Source organism: Marmota marmota, unplaced genomic scaffold (assembly GCF_001458135.2).
Source record: "Marmota marmota marmota unplaced genomic scaffold, marMar, whole genome shotgun sequence".
NCBI lineage: Eukaryota > Metazoa > Chordata > Mammalia > Rodentia > Sciuridae > Marmota > Marmota marmota.
The window spans coordinates 20,002,221-20,021,791 of record NW_026000164.1 but is presented as its reverse complement, the minus strand read 5'-3'; the positions used below and the strand labels follow the sequence as shown (position 1 = coordinate 20,021,791).

The 19,571-nt window shown below is 35.2% G+C and overlaps 1 protein-coding gene across 1 annotated transcript in view; it reads left to right on the top strand.

Moving 5' to 3' along the window:
* The window catches only part of Klhdc10 (kelch domain containing 10), a 62,853-nt gene that overhangs the window by 767 nt on the left and 42,515 nt on the right, over positions 1–19,571 (top strand). The window lies entirely within an intron of this gene.

Genomic DNA, 19,571 nt, shown 5'->3' with positions numbered 1-19,571 from the left:
GTCACCTTCCCGCCGCACCCGCAAGCTGTCACGACCCAGTCCCACGACTCACCTGGCAGGTGCGGCGGGAAGGTGACTGCTCCCTTGTCTTTTCTCCCCGGCTTTCTTTTCCTTGGGAGAAGGAAAGGGAGGCCCCCACGCAAAGCAGAGAGAATGGGAATCAAAGAAAAGCAAAGGTGTCTTTGAGGTCAGGGAGGGAACCGGAGCACAACGAAGAAAAGTATTTTTTGCCCCGTCAGAAGCTTTCTGCGGAGAGTTCTGTCTCCTTCCCAAAGAGAGATCACTGTCTCGTTGACATTCCCAAATGTTTCGCTTACTCGGTTCCCAATCTCTTCCCCTTCCGCAGTTTGATCTTGTGAAAGAAAGACTTTGGCGCCTAGCCGTGGAATATTATGTCAAAAAAGAGTGTTAATTAAGGAAAAGAGACGGAAGAGCATTCCAAGGAGCGGTTTTGTTACACACACGCTCACACACAAAACAAAAAACCACCCATGTGTGTAAGAGTTGGGTATCTGAAACAGAAGAAAAGAGTATGTGTGTGGTGGGGGCGGGAGGGGGCTTGTTGTCTAGGGAATGTATGGGAAAGAGAACCAAGGGGATTAGGGAAAACTAGTTGAATTCTTAATATTTTGAAATGCCCAAAGATAGAACGGATAATAGTGTGTAGATTTTAAAGGAGGAAAACGAAAATCGAGAATATACTTGGTGACAAAATTTTGCTTTGTCTACGGTATAAAAACAACTGAGAATTGGAAAAATGTACCCAATACAATAATTTCGCGTTCTGGCCTGTAGTACCTTATCTTTGAATTGAAATGTCTTAAAAAACAAAACCAGATCAAGTTATTGCATGTGTGTAGACAGTTTTAAAGAGATCCATTTGTGAGTATTCCGCATAATAGTAAGAAGGTATGGAATTGAATGATCACAGACTGTCAAATGTGATATCGGGCAAGCTTATTTTTACCAAGAGAACTGTTAGGAATGATGTTGTTAATCATTCACCATGTTTTTTTGTGAATCATGTTGAAATTTATTATATCAGTGATATGTTTGTTTTGCTGATGAGTTTTGAGAACATGATGGTTTTTTATTTGTTACTGTGCCTTGTATTTCAGTGTAGTTAATGATTAATTTGAAGATAACAAAGGAAATTTCACACATTTCAAAAGATAATTGCCTGTGTTTATGATAGTGTTATTGATGTGTTCTAGAAATGTACATTATTCCATTTCTTTGTGCCATTGAAATTAAATTGAGGCATTGGTAAATAGTCAAATATATAAAATACCAGGAGTTGGGCTGGAGGTGTTAGTATCAGATGGGGCATCCAGAATTGCCACATATGCAATCTTTAACATGGAGAAGAAGAAAGAAGTAATCTTTTTTCTTATTCCAAATTAATAACAAAACCTGAATTTTGAGTGTTGTAGCGTAGAAGATAAATATCTTGGCAAGGACTATTATCAGCTTGCCCTCTACCACTGCAATTTGTATTTCTTGGGTCATGGATTAATTATTATACAGTGGGTTTAATGTGGGCATCAGGTCTTTTAGAACCTGATTGGTGCACTTCCCCACTGCCACCATCTGAGGGCAGTGGAAGCCATGATTTCAGATAAGGCCTTAGGTGTGGAACTATTTCTGCATTCTCTTAGCACACAAGGCCAAAAACAGCTATTTGTCCAGAGGTAAAGATAAAATGTGTCCAAACTGTGAAAATTAGGAAAGTGGGGTCATCAGTCTCTTCTTTCTGCTTGCTTTTTCCTAACTGATACTTCATTTCTCCTTCCCTGTGGCCGTTTTTCCCTCATTCTCAAAATCGGGGAAATATCTGATATCTCAATATACACCTTGAAATTCTTTCATATTAATTCTTATTCTCCAAGGTACTACATTTTTCAGCCTTCTTACTTTTTCTTTGTATTCTATTTTGAGGTATTTCAAAAGATTTTGGGTGGTGGGGAAGAATAGGAATGTCTAGGCTTATTTTATGGCCGACCCTGGAGGTATAGCTTTTTTTTTTTTTTTTAAATCACTGTAGGTAACTTTCTGTCTCCTTTAATTTCTAGTCCCATTTGACATTACTCATCCTTCTTTACCAAGATTTGTACACATTGGAGAAACCCTTTCTCTTCCTTTTTGCTTCTCTACCCTATATCCAGCTCTCCATGAAACAAAACAGCATGGTCTTCATGGCGTGTACTTCTTTTCAGTGATACCCTCTTTGTCCATCCAATTATGCAAACCTGAAACTTGGGCAGCCCTGCTAATATTTTCCTCTCCCTCGCATTTCAGGCGTCGTTACTCAAATTCCCTCATTTTAGGTCTCCCACAGTAGATTTCTAAGCAATGTCCCTGCTTCTGCTTTTGCCTTCCAGTTCAAATAGCATATCAATATCTTCACACATACACACACATGCACGCACGCACGTGCTTGTGCTATTTATGTAAAAAATGCAGTTTTATACATGCAAATACATCACACTCATATAGATTTTAAAATTCTAAGTACATTGGCATTATATATAAGACATTGGGACTAGTGAATTTGATCTATTAGTTTGGTTCAGTTCCTATAGCCCCACTAACTCTGGACAAGCAGATAAAGTCAAGTTTTTTAGTGTGTAAAGTTGTGTCGCCTCTGCATCCATTGTGAAAGCACAAACAATATTTTGTGAAGCTGAAACCTCCTTGCCTTTCTGCTCGTATATTAAATACAGTGGTGTTGATGTATTTGCCCCATAGACTAAGAAATTAATAGCTTCTTAGTCCTGGATAATTAGAAATCTCTGTGCACCCAGTAAGGAACAGGGAACAGTGCTTTTGTAGAATAGTATGCAGAGAGCAAGCAAGCTCAGAAGCAAGAAAATCGTGGGCTAATTGAATCCATGTTCCTATTATAATTTAACTGTGTGGGTTTGATTAAATGAAATATATTAGTTGAGAAAACAATTAAAAACATAATGGCAAACATAGGAAATGGAATACTAGCAAAGAGGAAGAAAATATAACAATTTGTAAAGCTGTGAAAAAATAATACCAAAATCATAAGTAATGTCTAAAATTCAAATGGTACAAAACAGCATATGGTAAGAGGCAAGTTTCTTTCTACATTTGACCTTAGCTAATTGGCTTCCTTCCCTAGAAACAAGCAATGATAAATTTCCTGTGTATTTTCCGGAATAGATGTGTGTGTGCCCGCGCGCGTAGATAGGAAGACTAAGATTTCTTTGTTTGGATGGGCATTTAAAATGTTAACAGTCTTGCTAAGACAGACAGTGATACAATGAATGTGCCTGTATGTATAGAATTTTGCACATAGTCTGAGTCTATGTTTAGGATAAATTCCTAGAAGTATAGTTGCTGGGTCAAAATATAGTGTGTACTTTGATAAGATACCATCAAATTGCCCTCCATAGAGGTTGTGCCAGTTTATGTTCCACTGTCAGTTTTAAGAATGCTGGTGGCTTCCTTGTTCCCTTGGTAATGGAGTGGTTGTTAAACCTTCCCCCCCCCTTTTTTTTTTAAATAACCAGTTTAATAGTTTTCTTATCCATATTTTCAACAAGTATAAGAGCCATATTTGCCTTTATTTATAACGTCTCTTTATATTTTCTTATCCATTTCTTTTTTTGTTTTAAATGGAAATTTTACTTATTGTTTGATTGAAATGAGGTCTTGCTGTGTTGCCCAGGCTGTCTCCAACTCATGGGCTCAAGTGATCTTCTGCTGTAGCTTCCTGAATAGCTGGTACTGCAGGTGCGTGCCACCATGCCCAGCTTTTTATTCATTTTTTTTTCTTTTACTGAAATGTTTTCTGTTGCTTATAGGAATTCTTATGTTTTGAGGAAATTAGTTCTCAGTTTTTAATATGAGTTGCAGATATTATACACGAGTTTTTCATTTGTGTTTTAACCTTGTTTGTGTATATTTTCAGCACAAATTTTGAAATGTAGTTAATTTTTTTAATATTTATTTTTTAGTTTTAGAGGCACACAATATCTTTATTTTATTTTTATGTAGTGTTGGGACCGAACCCAGTGCGTCATGCATGCTAGGCAAGCACTCTACCACTGAGCCACAACACTGCCCCAAAATGTAGTTAAATTTATCAGTGTTTTTTTACTTTCTAAAGTTTTGTATCATAAGAAAGATACAAATTCCAATTTGTATCTTTTCCTATTCCAATATTATTTCTAAAAATTAAAATGAATATTCTTATTGTTTTCCCTTGGTACTTAGATAATTTTATTTTTAAGTTAGATGTATTATCCGTACAAATATAAGTTAAGTATTGGGATAGGAATCCAATCTTTTTTTCAGGTAGCTACCTAGTTATCCCAGTATCCTATATTAAATGATCTCACTTTTTCCTACTGATTTGAAATCTTGACTATAGGGGTACTTTATTCCTACATGTAATTTGAGGTTACTATTGGACTTTTATCTACTTCTCAGAATTCTAGAAGTTTTTCTTATTTTCCAGGAAAACTTAGAATTAGCTAATCATGCCCCTCATATCCTGATTTTTTTTTTTTTTTCCTTGAGATGGTATCTCACTAGGTTGCTCAGGCTGGATCCGTCTTGTTTGGGCTCAAATAATCCTCCCAAGTGCTGGGACCACAGGCACAAGTTACACTTGGTTACTCTGTGGGTATATTGTTGATGGCACATTATGTTTATAGACTGATTTAGAAATAGTTGATATTGTTTTGAGGTCCAAGTTCAAGGACAGAGTGTATATTCATTTTTTTCTCTCCAAGTTAGCATTCCTCAATAACTTTTTTGTTTTTAATTTTAAGAGGCATCTTATTAGGTTGCCCAGGCATGTCTGGAACCCTCCCAGACTCAAATGATCCTTTTGCCTCAGCCTCCTGAGTGCTAGGAGTACAGGGCCTGTGCACTATACCCGTCTCCTCAATGACATTTAATGTTTCTTTTTTTCTCCACATATTTATACATTTATTTTTCCTCCATACATTTATGCATTTATTCTTTGGTACTTAATCTTTTTTGTTATTATTATTATTATTTGGTGTGTGTGTGTGAGTTGGGGGAACAGGATCTCACCAAGTTGCTGAGGATGGCCTTGAACTAGTGATCCTCAAGTCTTTGAAGTCACTGGGATTACAGGTGTATGGTACCACACTCAGCCTTTTTTGTTGTTGTTATTGTAAGTGGAGTTTCTACTTCTGTTATCTTTTATATGATTGTTGGAATATGGGAAGGCTACCAAATTTTTTTTTAAGGCTACCAATTTCCGAGTATTAATTTTATACAGTTGGAATTCTAATATTATGTGTAATTGTTTTTCTAGATAAAAACAATGACAGTTAAGTAATCGTATCATATCAAATAATGATAATCTATGTCTTCCTTTGCAGTTTTTATATTTATTTCCCTTTGTCAAATTGGTTTGGCTATTACATTTCAAATATATTAAATAAGATACTAGTAGACCTTTTTCCTGACTTCAGTAGGATGTTTTTAGTGCTTTTATACATGTATTTTATGCATTAAAGTATTCAGTTGTTATCATTTAAAAAGTTTTCTTTTTTTAAATAAATGGGAATAAATTTTTCCAGTGCCTTTTCAGAATTTATGGGAATTAATGTATAATTTTTTTCTCTCTCTTTTTTTTTGTTTTTGCAATGAATTGTTCTAATGAATTTACTGTTACTGAACTATATCCTTGCATTCCTGAATCAACTGCATTGTCACGGTGTATTACTATTTTAAATGTACTGCTGGGTTCCCTTTGCTAAACTTAGAAATTTTATGTCACTCCTTGTAAGCTAAATTGCTATTTTTAGTTTTCTTTTATTTTTGTTGGGTTATGCTTTTTTCATGGAAATTATTTCAGAGCTTTCTTTTTCTGTGTGTGTGTGTTGTTTTTTTTCCCTGTCTGGTTAAATGTTATTAAAGTTAAAGGTTTGGTTAAAGTCCCTTTGCAATCATTTGGACCTTGTGTTTTTTTGTAGGAATGCAGTAGTAGCTGTTGGATAATTATATCTACTTCTATGATAATTTGGCTGCTAACAATTTATATGTTTGGGGGAATCTTTGATAATTTATATTATCCTAGAAAATTGTCCATTCCATTCAAATTTTCAAAATTGTGTGAAGTGGAGCAAGATATTCTTTTATTATTTAAAAAAAAAAAAAGTGTTTTCCTGGGACTGAGGTTGTAACTCAGTGGTAGAGTGCTTGCCTTGCGTGGGTGAGGCACTGGGTTCAATCCTTAGCACCACATAAAAATATTAAAAAAAAAAAAGTTCTCTCCCAATAGGGCTCTACTCATTTAAACAATTTTTTTCCCTATATCTGATATTTACTTATTATCACTTCTTATCTTATATATGTGAGGCTTGGCCCTTTTCTTTCTATAACCAGAGTTCAGATTTCTAAAAATATGTTTTATTTTATTAATATTTTTCTTTCATTGTTTTAAATCCTTCCTTTAGTTTTTAATAGATTTCTTTTGTGGTGGTTTTCCTTTGTGGTACTAGGTATCTAACCAGGGCCTCATGTGTACGAGGCAAGCACTCTACCACCAAGCTATATCCCCAACCCTCATTGTGGTTTTTGATTGGTGTTTTTCTTGTGGCTAATGATATTAAGCATTTTTTCATATACTTGCTGGTTATTTGTATGTGTGGGTGATTTCCTCTTGGAAAAATATTCATTCAGATCCTGTGTCCAAGTTTTAATTGGGTTATTTGTTTTGTTGTTTATATATTCAGGTACAAGTTCCTTATCATATATATGGTTCGTAAATATTTTCTACAGTTCTGTGGTTGTCTTTTTACAAAGGATTTTAATTTTTGTGAAGTCTAGTATATCATTTTATTCTTTTTTTGCTCATGTTTTTGGTGTCCTATCTAAGAGTCCTTTGCCAAATACAAGGTCATGAAGACATCTCTATGTTTTTCTCTAAGAGTTTTATAGTTTTGCTGTTATATTTATGTCTTTGATCCATTTTGGATTAGCTTTTACATTTGGTGTGATGTGTAAGGGTTATCTCAACTGCCTATCTCATTGTCCTAGCAACATTTGTTTAAAAGATCTTCTTTCCCTTCTAATGGTCTTGCCACCCTTGTGAAAAATCAGTTGACTTTAAAAGCATTTGTTTATTTCTGGATTCTCAATTTTATTCCATTTTCTATATGTATACTCATGTGCCTGTAGCACACTGCCTCAATTATTATTGCTTTTTTTTTTAATATTTATTTTTTAGTATTTGGCGGACACACATCTTTGTCTGTATGTGGTGCTGAGGATTGAACCCAGGCCGCACGCATGCCAGGCGAGCGCACTACCGCTTGAGCCACATCCCCAGCCCCAATTATTATTGCTTTGTAGTAAGTTTTAAAATATCAGTCTTACTGTTTTACTCTTCTTTTTAAAAAAAAAAAATATATATATATATATATATATATATTTTAGTTGTAGTTGGACATAATACCTTTATTTCATTTATTTATTTTATGTGGTGCTGAGGCTCTAACTCAGCACCTTGCAAGTGCTAGGTCAGTGCTCTACCATGAGCCACAATCCCAGCCCCTTTACTCTTCTTTTAAAGCATCATTTTAGCTATTCTGGGTACTTTGCAATTCCACATAAATTTAAGAATCATGTTGTCAGTTTGTACAAAGAAGTCATTTGGGATCCTGATAGAAATTGCATTGAATCTTTAGATCAGTTTGGAAAATATTGCCATTTTGATAATGTTGTCTTCCAGTCCATGAACATGAGATAGTTCCCCATTTATTTAGCTCTTCTTTAATTTCTTCAACGATGTTTTGTGGTTTTCAGAGTCCACTGATGTTTTGCTTGCATTTTTCAATCCTGCTGTCTGTGTCTCTTGCTGTTTTCAGCAGTGTCGGTGCTTCCTTTGTGTTACTTCTGATAAAAGATTTCATTTCTGTATTGATTGAAGTTTTACACTTCCTTTCTGTTGCTCTGACTGCTTGTATTTCTTTTCTTTTTTACTTTTTCTTTTTCTTTTTTCCCCCCAAAGGGAAGCCTGGGAATTGAACCCTGGGGTGCTTTACCTCTGAGCTATACCCCCCAGTCCCTTTTTTGTTTCTATTTTGAGACATGATCTGACAAAGTTGCTTAGGATCTCATTAAGTTGCTGAGGTTGGCCTCAAACTTGTGATGCTCCTTCCTCAGCCTGGGTCCCTGGGATTAAAACATGCCTAATTTCTTTCTCTTGTCTATCTTCCTTGAGTTAAAATCTCTTTATGTAATTTCTGCACTTGAGATATTACTAATTTTGGTGAAGCTTATTGTCTCCCACTTCCTATCACCACTGTTATAAAAGGAATATAAATTCATTACTAAATCTGAAAAATATAGAAAAATTGAAACCAGTGGAAATCATCCATAGTATATCAACATGTTAATATTTTATTTTCCTTTTAGTTCTTTATTAGTGAATTACTGAATACTATAAATAATTAAATATCACATTAGGAGCTTGAGATTCTCTTAAAACTGTTCAATATATAAATATTTTACTCACGAGGCTTGTTTATGTTTTCTGCTATTTTATTGATGGAATTTGTTTCTTCTCAGTTTTCTGTATGAATGATCTTTTATTTATTTTTTTTCCGGCCTATTTTACTTCTCTCTTCATAGCCAAGCTTTCAGAAAGAATAGACTTTGATTTTTTTTTTTTTTTATTTCTTTGATTTCTTCTCTTCAACAGAAAAGATTATAGGCTTACTTTAAGTCTTCATCTTTCCACTCAGGAACTCTTGTTAAAAATCCAGTAGATGCTTCGTCTTCATCCCAACCAGCTTTTCTAGTATTTGATTTTAACTACTTTTTATTCTAGATCCTGGGAGCACATTGTAATTAGACAAAATCCCTACTCATAAAGAGCTCTTAGTTATATTTTTGTTAATTGTGTGGGTTTAATTTAATTACATTAATTAAATTTATTTTTGGTACTGGGGATTGAACCCAGGGGCGCTCAACCACTGAACCACATCCCCAGCCCTTTTTATTATTATTTTACACAGAGTCTCATTAAGTTGCTGAGTGCCTCACTGGATTGGTAGGCACTCAACTTGTGATCCTCCTGCCTCAGCCTCCTGAGCTGCTGGGATTACAGGCTTGCATTACTGCACCTAGCTTCTTAGTTACCTTTTTATCTCTTGAACTTCCCATTAGTTTTCCTTTACATATCCCTTCATAATGGTATCCAAGAGTATATCTTTTTCATTTGTTATTTTTTGCCTTCTTACTCTTTTATTTTTCCTGATAATGCCCAAATGTGTCTCCAACTCAGATTTCTCTTCTGGCTTCTTGGCCAATGGCTACTAGACATTTCCACGAAAAGACTGATAAGTACCTTAAATCCAGCATGTCCAGAAAACAGTTTCATCATCTTTCTTGTCAAACCTGTTCTTCCTGTGCTTCTTATCCTGACTAATGTTTTAATGGCTATATCATAGATTTAGTGAGTCAAATGAGAAACCTGGGAATCATATTAGATTCCTTCCTTTTTCTCACCCCTTATCCAGCTTAGTCAAAAAACTTGATTTTTTCATCCCTACCCTCTTTTCTTTGACCTTTCTATCTTTCCAACCTTATCATTTATGTTTTTGTTTTCTGCAATACTGGGGATTGAGCCCAGGACAATACTAGACAAGCACTTACCACTGAGCTACATCCCCCACCCTTTTTATTTTACATTTTTATTTTCCAAGGTTGGCCTCAAACTTGGGATCCTCTTGTCTTAGCTTTCCAAGTACTTGCAGTTAATAGGTGTGTCACTATACCTGGCCTATGTTTTTCATTTTATATTTCATCTATATAGAAGAACTTGCAATTAGAGTACCATCCTCATAATTGTCCTCCAAGTCTTACCCACATGTCCTTTCAATTAATACAACATTTTTTTTTGGTCATTTCTCTTTTAATGCAAATAATTTATTGAGTAGTTACTCTGGCTCTATTTTAAAGTATTTCATAAAAATTAACTTACTTATTCCTCATTATTTTGTGAGGTAAATAACTCTTACCTTTTTATGAAGAGGAAACTGAGACTTAGAGAAGCTCCCTAACTTGCTCAAAGTCTTTATTGCTGATCTATAGATGTCAGAATCAGGAATCACACCCAGTCCACTGGACTTTAAAGCCCCTGCTAGGAGCTGGGGAAGTAGCTTAGTGGTAGAGCTCTTTTCTAGCATGCACAAGGCCCTGGGTTCAATTCCTGCCACTGCAAACAAAAAGAAAGAAAACCCATGTATTCTTCCTCTTTTTTGGCCACCATTTTGTTTTGTTTATAAAAAGGATCATAGTAGTTACCCTGAATTACAATTATTTGGTTTTGGGCTTGTGTGCTTACTAGTTATGGGCTCCTTAAAGGCAAAAAGTAATGTCTTCCTATCTGTGAATACCACCTGACTTGTAGCAGACTTTTATTAAATGTTAATTGGATGAATTAGTAATTGTCAGTATTTATAGTTATCCCTGCAAGAGAATGGAGCTTAGGTTATTTGACATTACATAAATCTATTTTATTTTTTACCTTGGAATTTAGCACATACAGTGTTCGTATGGCTTTTCCAAATACCTCCCGAAAATTTAAACTACAGTTTTAGGGACTGAGGGTATAACTCAATGGTTCAGCATGTGCTTAAAGGGTGTGAGACCCTGAGTTCAATCTCTATCACTAAAAAAAGGTATGATTTTATGTTGAGTATTATCAGAAATGGCTGTACCATTCTTCCATCTTTTTTCAAAAAATATTTTTAGTTGTATATGGATACAATATATTTATTTATTTTTCTTTATGTGGTGCTGAGGAATGAACCAGGGCTGCACACATACTAGGTGAGTCCTCTACTACTGAGCCACAAGCCCAGCCCCCCCATCCTTCTATCTTGCCTTGATTTCATCTCCTCCTGCCTTTTCAAAAAATTTATATTATGATTACTTTTCTGTTCTATATGTTCATCTTCTTTATTTTTATTGAATTTTTCCTATAGCATTTGAACTTGCTTAAGTTTTCTCTCTGATCTCTTTCTTATGTAGCCGAGTTCAGGAAAGCATTGCCTAGAATTACTGTCTTCATTTGTCATACCCTTCCCATCACTTGTGTGAAAGGACTCCCACTAAAGTCACAAATAACTTTTGTGTGTCAAATCAAGTGGATGTTTTAACATCTCCATCTGACTTATCTCTCTTCATTTTGTCCTTTCCCCCTGGTTTCCCCGGTATCAGGTCTGGTTTTCTTTTTATGTGACTGACCTCACATCCTTGGTCTTCTTTGTTACCTCTTGCTCTTCTACCAGATTTTTATGAATTAGAGTCTCAAATCTTGGTCCTGTGTCCCCACTATTCTCTTTTCAGCTTATTTGAGGTGTTCTCTTCCAAATCCATAATTTTTTTTCTTTTTTTTTATTGGTTGTTCAAAACATTACAAAGCTCATGATATATCATCTTTCATACATTTGACTCAATTTCCCGTTTTTACCCCAAATACAAATTGCAGAATCACATCAGTTACACACTCACGTTTTTACATAATGGCATATTAGTGACTGTTGTATTCTGCTACCTTTCCTATCCCCTACTATCCCCCCTCCCCTCCCCTCCCATCTTCCCTCTCTACCTCATCTGCTGTTGTTCAATTCTCTCCCTTGTTCCCCCCGCCTTTCCCCTCACAACCTCTTATATGTAATTTTGTGTAACATTGAGGGTCTCCTACCATTTCCATATGCTTTCCCTTCTCTCTCCCTTTCTCTCCCCCCACTCGTCTCTGTTTAGTGTTAATCTTTTCCTCATGCTCTTCCTCCCTGTTCTGTTCTTAGTTGCTGTCTTTATATCAAAGAAGACATTTGGCATTTGTTTTTTAGGGATTGGCTAGCTTCACTTAGCATAATCTGCTCTAATGCCATCCATTTCCCTGCAAATTCTATGATTTTGTCATTTTTTAATGCAGAGTAATACTCCATTGTGTATAAATGCCACATTTTTTTTATCCATTCGTCTATTGAAGGGCATCTAGGTTGGTTCCACAGTCTTGCTATTGTGAATTGTGCTGCTATGAACATCGATGTAGCAGTGTCCCTGTAGCATGCTCTTTTTAGGTCTTTAGGGAATAGACCGAGAAGGGGAATAGCTGGGTCAAATGGTGGCTCCATTCCCAGCTTTCCAAGAAATCTCCATACTGCTTTCCAAATTGGCTGCACCAATTTGCAGTCCCACCAGCAATGTACAAGTGTACCCTTTTCCCCACATCCTCGCCAGCACTTGTTGTTGTTTGACTTCATAATGGCTGCCAATCTTACTGGAGTGAGATGGTATCTTAGGGTGGTTTTGATTTGCATTTCTCTGACTGCTAGAGATGGTGAGCATTTTTTCATGTACTTGTTGATTGATTGTATGTCCTCCTCTGAGAAGTGTCTGTTCAGGTCCTTGGCCCATTTGTTGATTGGGTTACCAAATCCATAATTTGAAATTTCATTCATATACCATGTCCCTTTTTAACTTCTGCCAAAATCCCTCTTACGGGCCATGCACTTATTATACCACTTGTATTCAGTTTGCTGAAACTGAAATATGTGGTCTTTCTTTATTGTAAGGTTTGTGTCCTTTGATATCTCATTTGCCTTTCTTGATCCTGTGGTCTGTATCCCTTGCTTTGTTTTCAGCAATGTCTGTGCCTCTGTTGTTACTTGTCATGAAGTTAGCTATTGGATAATTTTAGGCAGGGGAATGATGCAATGTGATTTACATTTTTGAAAACTCCCTCTGGCTGCTAAATGGAGAATTGATTGTAGCAAATGGTGAACATGAAGATGGAGGCCATTTAGGAGACTGTTGCGGGTTTCTAAAAAGACATGGTCATTTGGATTAAGATACAGTGTATAGGTGGTGAGAAGAGGTTGGATATGAAATATATTTTGAAAGTAGCATTAGCAGGATTTTCTGTGAGATATGAATGAGAAGAATCATGATGATTCCCAAGGTTTGTCGTGAGCAATTAGATGGGTGATAGTGTTCTTGTATGAGATGGAAAAGACTGAATGGAACAGGATTATGGGAGTAAATCAAGATTTTTGTTTTAGTTTTGTTAAGCTTGAGATGTCTACTTGACCTCCAAGTAGAGGATACTGGGTAGCAATTTTCATATAATTTAGACTCAAGGGAAATGTGGAGGCTTGAATGTAAAATTTGATATTATTAGCATACAATGATATTTCAAACCATTGGATTGGATGAGATCATCAAAGGTAATTTTTTAGAAAAAATTGTGTAGAAAATTGTAACACTTGAAATTGAGAAGGAAAGGAAAAGCAGCAAAAGAGTTAAATTAAAGATAGGAGGAAGGCCGGAACTCCTTGGTTTCACAGATGATAAGAAAGTGTTTCAGGAAGGAGGGAGAGGTTACTTTGTCTGATATTGCCTGAGAACTTGAGGAAGATAAAGTTCTAAAATGGTGGACGCTATTACTATGGGTTTTGTAGGCTTTGTGGATTGACTCAGGAACATTAATTATTTACAGCATGGGAAAATATGTTCAGATTTTCAAAATAACAACTGACATATTAATTTAGAATTTAGAAATGCAGCCTAATTTTTAATAGCCTGTATACTTTGCTTTTTTTTTTTTTTAATATTGGGAATTGAACCTAAGGCCTCATGCATGGTAGGCAAGTGTTCTACTACTGAGCTACAGTTCTTTTTAATTTTTATTTTGAGACAGGGTCTTACTAAATTGCCCAGGCTGGCCTCCTGCATACCTGGCCTCCCTCATCTTTTTTTTTTCTTTCTGGGGTACTAGGACGCTTTGAACTCAAAGGTGCTTAACCACTGAGCAACATCCCCAGCCCTTTTTATTTTTTATTCTGAGATAGGGTCTTGCTAAGGTGCTTAGGGACTTGCTAAATTACTGAAGCTGGCTTTGAACTTGCTTCTCCTGCCTCAGCCTCCTGAGCCACTGGGATTCCAGATGTGCACTACTGTATTCGGCCTCCCTCATCTATTTTTAAGGCCACTTCCCCTTCTTTTTAAAAATGACTTTAGTGGTTTTGAAACCTTAGTATCATTAGACTTTTACCTGTATAATGGGCAACTTGTAAAACATAAAGGTAATGCTTTTTTAAACATGTAAATATGACTTCCTGTTATTGAACTCATTTGTTTACACCCTAAAATTTTTTCATTGTTTTTTAAAACTGAAAGACATTGTGTAAACATAGTAAAATCTTATAGTATGTAAGGAGGGATGTGTTCCATTTGAGATCCCTTGTTCTCGGAGTCTTTGTCCCTAGAAGTATCATCTGTTAGAGTCTCTGGTCTGTCTTTCCAAAAATATAATTTATATATGTATTCATATGCATGTGTTACCTTTATTTTTAAACAAATTAGAGTACAACATTAGGTATTCTTTTTGCACCTATTTTTTTTAAAACTTAAAAATGTATTTTGGGAAAATTGTTCTGCATTAGCACATTTATATTTATCACATTCTTCTTCATGGCTGAAAGTATTATGTTGTATGGATGTACTATAATTTACCAGCCACCCAGTTGATAGATATTTAGATTTTTTTCTGATTTCTACTATGTAAAAACATCGCTGCAATGCAAGGTGATAACTATTGACAACTTGCCCTTTGACATCTGTGTTTTAAAAGTGTACTTTAGATTATAGAGCTTTAAAACATATGTATCCCTTTGTTTTGCACAACCTTTCCCATCCAGCTTCTCTTTTAAGTCCTTATGTTTTATTCCCTTAATAATACTAGTTAGGCACTTTCATATTTACTTATAACCTATTAAGGGCTAGATACTATTTCTGTCCCTGTTGTTTATAGGTAAAGAAGTCTAGGCAAAGGGTAAGACTTTGTCCAATGACATGTAGCAAGCAAGGGACAGAAACCAGGCAGAGTGTGGTTCTAAAATCCTTGCTCTTTACCACTCTGCTGCCCTCTTCTCTGTACCCTTTTCTTTCTTTCTTTTTTTTTTCTTTTTGTATTGGGGATTGAACAGGGCACTTTAACACTGAGCTACATGTACCCCAATATTTTTTTTATGTTTTATTTTGAGAAAAGCTCTCATTAAGTTGCTGGGAGTCTCATGTTGCTGAGGCTCTGGCCTTGAACTTGGGGCCTCAGCCTCCTGAGTTACTGGGATTTCAGGTATGTGTGCCATCTTGCCTGGTTCTGTTCCCTTTCCTTCTCCGTTCTTTCTGTTACCATCACATTTAGGCTTTTATTACCTTAAACTGAACTATACTGATAATGTTTTTTGCCATTCTCAGGTTTTCTTTCCTGATCCATCTTGTAAGAATAAAATTAATCTTCCTAGTAAGGGACTGTAGTATTGCTTTCCAGATCAAAATCCTTCAGTGGCTTCCCGCCTCATTTAGAATCCAGCCCAATCTCATTCTCTTCCCTTTTATATTCTCTAGTCCTCATTAAATTTGTGTCTTGCTTTATTTAAGATACAAACATTGGGGTTGGGGGTTTTAGCTCAGTGGAAGAGTGCTTGCCTAGCATGTGTGAAGCCCTGGGTTCAATTCTCAGCACCACACAAAATAACTAAAATAAGGGTCCATCACCAACTAAAAAGTATTTTAAAAAAAGATATAAACATTGACTTGTCTGTAAGACTAGAAAGCAAAGAAAGAAGCTTGAGATTATAAATAATCTTTGGAGTTTCTTGAGTTGTTTCCCTTTTTACACACAGTAGCTCCTTGCCATATGGTTTCATTAACAAACTGTCAACTCAATTAATTTGAACCAGATGTGTAATTGATCAAATGCTAACCACAAATATTTTGGTGTCACATAAAACAAATTACTTAAAAACATGTACAAACCCGAATATGAAATTTCTAATGTGTACTCTGAACTTGAGGTAAAATATATTTAGCTTTTACACACACATATATGAAGCCTTGAAAATCATTCAAGAATATAACATCTTAAAGTTAAATAAAAATTGGGGGGGGGGGCCAGGTGTGGAGTATACAACCTGTAAACTTAGTGATTTGGGAGTGGGAGCCAGGAGGACTGAAGTTTGAGGCCAGCCTTGCAACTGAGTGAGACACTGTCTCAAAAAATAAAAAGGGCTGGAGATGTGGCTCAGTTGTTAAGCACCCCTGGGTTCAAAACCCAGTACCAACACCAAAAATATCTTTTTGGACTTTCTGGGCATGGTGGAAAATTTTTTTGTACCTAAATTATGATTTTAAGTCAAACTTACCTGTGATTTTATAGAAAAAAAACACTTCAATGCAGAATAAATAAATAGAAATAAATACTTTTTTAAAAAAGTAATAAATAACACTTGTAGATACAATCATTTATCTGTTGGAATTTGCAGATTTTCTTTTGCTTAGTTCTGTAGTCTCACTTGCAGAAATAGGGAGGGGGATCCAGTGGCTCTAGAGAGGTAGGCATCTTTGGTGTTCTTTAAAAGGAGGGAGGTTGCAAATTTTTAGTTCAAAAGACATTATCATGATATATCAATTTAAAAATCCAGATTTCCTGTTTAGTATCCTACACCTACACTCCTTAGCACAAAGTCTTTACTTCAATGATTTTTTGGGGGGAGAAAGGTGATCCTCAGGACACTCAAGTATCCAGAAGCAACTGAAGACCAAATAATGTATTCTGAACATTTTTAAAATATATATTTTTTTTAGTTGTAGATAGACACAGGGTCTTGCTGGATGCTGAGGCTGCCCATGAACTTTCGATCCTCCTGCCTCAGCCTCCTAAGCCAGTAGGATTATAGGTGTGAGCTACCGCGTCCTCTTCATTTTTTTAAAACCTGGGGTCCATCAGTTCATGAGTTTATGGATGTTCTTCAAGAGATTATATTATATGTAAAAATTTATGAATATATCTGCATTTTTCTATGAAGAGAGCTAATGAGAGATACATATTTTATTTTTTTTTTAAATTTTAATATTTATTTTTTAGTTTTCGGCGGACACAACATCTTTGTTTGTATGTGGTGCTGAGGATCGAACCCGGGCCGCACACATGCCAGGCGAGCACGTTACTGCTTGAGCCACATCCCCAGCCCGAGATACATATTTTATATATATACATATTTATATATATATATATACACACACACACACACATATTTTTTTTTGTATATATACACTTTTTTTTTTTTAGTTTCAATGGAGACCAATGCCATCCTCCCAAAAGTTAAAATACCAGTCCTGCTGGGGTGAGCCTGGCACTTTTTGTTTTTGTTTTTATGTTATATATTTATTTTTAAAAATAAGCTCACAACAAGTCAGCTAATCTGGTGTCTTAGAAACCATTACAAATAAGTAGTTATAAGGATCTTGGTATATTTGTGATTCCTTTAAGGATTGTAGAATTTTTAGTGCTTTGGAGACCATCTAGTGTATATATATATATATATATATATATATATATATATATATGGTTCATAAGCCATATATAGTTAATTCTTCCTAAAAAAAGATTACACTGAGCCAAAGGATGGAGTTTTTATTTCAAAATGTATTTCAAAGCCTTAGCAGCCATTCATAAACATTAAGAATGTGATGACACTATTTTAAATCAGAGTGCTCCCAGGAATTTTTATGTTTATTAGATTCAGATTTAATATTTTAATCTAGCACAGGTTTATGAATTATAATACTTTCTGATTAATATATGTAAATATGTAAAAGTTCAGCTTGTTTCTTTAGAAGAGGAGTCTGAGAATTCAGTCATTCGTAAAGATAAGTAGTTTCAATATCACATCTGCCTGTGCCCCTTTGCTCCCCTAAAGACAAAAACTCAACTAATGAGACTATTTTTTCAGCAAAGGGATATTTGAATAACAAATATTATAAATCAAAATGACAAAGAATAATTTAAGATTTGAAAATATTGCTCAATGTGCTGTGATTGCTTCGTATGTGTAGAAGTTGTTCTATGACAGGCCTACCTTTTTATATAAAAACTGAATAGTGTTGGAGGAGGCAAGAGAATGAAGTGAAAGAAGCAAGATTGCAGCATGATGGGAAGGAGTTCAGTCAGCTGTGAGACTTTTCGTGGACAACAGAAATAAATAGCAAGCAACAGAGAAGGCAAGAACCAGAAGTTTCTATTCATTAATCCATTTGTTTCTCTCTTAAGAATAAAATTTTTTGAGATGATTTATAAACTGATACCTATGAAAATAGAATGTTTAAAATAAATATCTATAGTGTGGCTAAAGGTGGAAGAGATTATAGCATGTCTGATGTCTAGGGGCAAATAGTCACTTTGCCTCAATAACTTCTTAAAGTTCTATTTCTTGTGTTTGTGTTAGGGAAGTACCAGAGAAGAGAGTAAGTAGTCAACAGCTATTCACATCCTAGCTAGAAGATTCATAAAGGCATTAGAGTGCATGTTCAAGCTACCACAACAGTTGTTCTTAATCCATTTCTTAACTTCTAAAAACCCAAGGGATGGGAAATATTACCATTATTCTATTAGTTACAATGACTTACTATGGTTTTGGTTTTTAATGAGGAAGTGACATAGTATAATGGGGATAATACTAGAATCCTAGAAGAGAAGAGCAACTTCTTTGAGGGTTAGGGAGACTGTACCTACTTCTTGTTGAGAATTGCTACCTTAATATTCATTATTTAACAAGTATTAAGTGCCTCTATTAGATGTATCTTTTCAGTTCCCCAAATTGCATTAACTAAGAGCGTTATAGTGGTTAAGAGTAATTTAGGTTCAAAATGCATGAGTTTGAATTCCAAATTTTTCATTTGCTTCCTAAGTGTGCAAAATACTTTAATCTTATTGTGCCTTAGTTTCCTCATATATAAATTGGGAATTATAACAGTATCTTTCTCATAGAATTAATGGAGAGGTAAGTTCTCTTAACAGTACTATTAAAGTTTGCACTTGTGACTAATCAAATCAGAACACAGGGCAATATAGCTTTCTAATTTATATTTTAGTTTGCGCTTTTTCGGATAGCATTTTGTTTTAAAAATGACTTTGAGATGTAACTGTAGCCTCTAAGGAAGATTGTACATGAAAGAAGCTCAACAGAGCTAAGATATGGGTTCAGATTTTCTTGTGTTGAAAGGTGAAAGGTAGAAATTTAAAAATATGTATATGTAAGTGGTGGGCACAGGTACTCTATAAATGTTGATTCTTCTAAAATTTAAAAGAATGCTACTGGGGCTGGGGTTGTGGTTCAGTGGTAGAGCGTTGCCTATCATGTGTGAGGCACTGGGTTGGATTCTTAGCACCTTATATAAATAAGTAAAAAATAAAGGTATTGTACCCATCTACAGCTAAAAATATTAAAAAAAAAAAAAAAGAATGCTAGTTATTTAACAGGTGGGTCATGCTAGCCCAAAGTTTGCCATTATGAAATTTTAAAAAAGATGTTTCTTCTCAATAGACCTTGTCCCATGGGTGCATTTGGGTAAAGTGAAGACTGGGTTTTAGACACTTAGCCTGGAGCTCTTATACAGTGAGCAACCGGTGCAACTCTGCAGTAATTCTGAATGTTATTAATTTATTTCCCTTTTGATTTTTTTTTTTTTTTTTGCAGTAC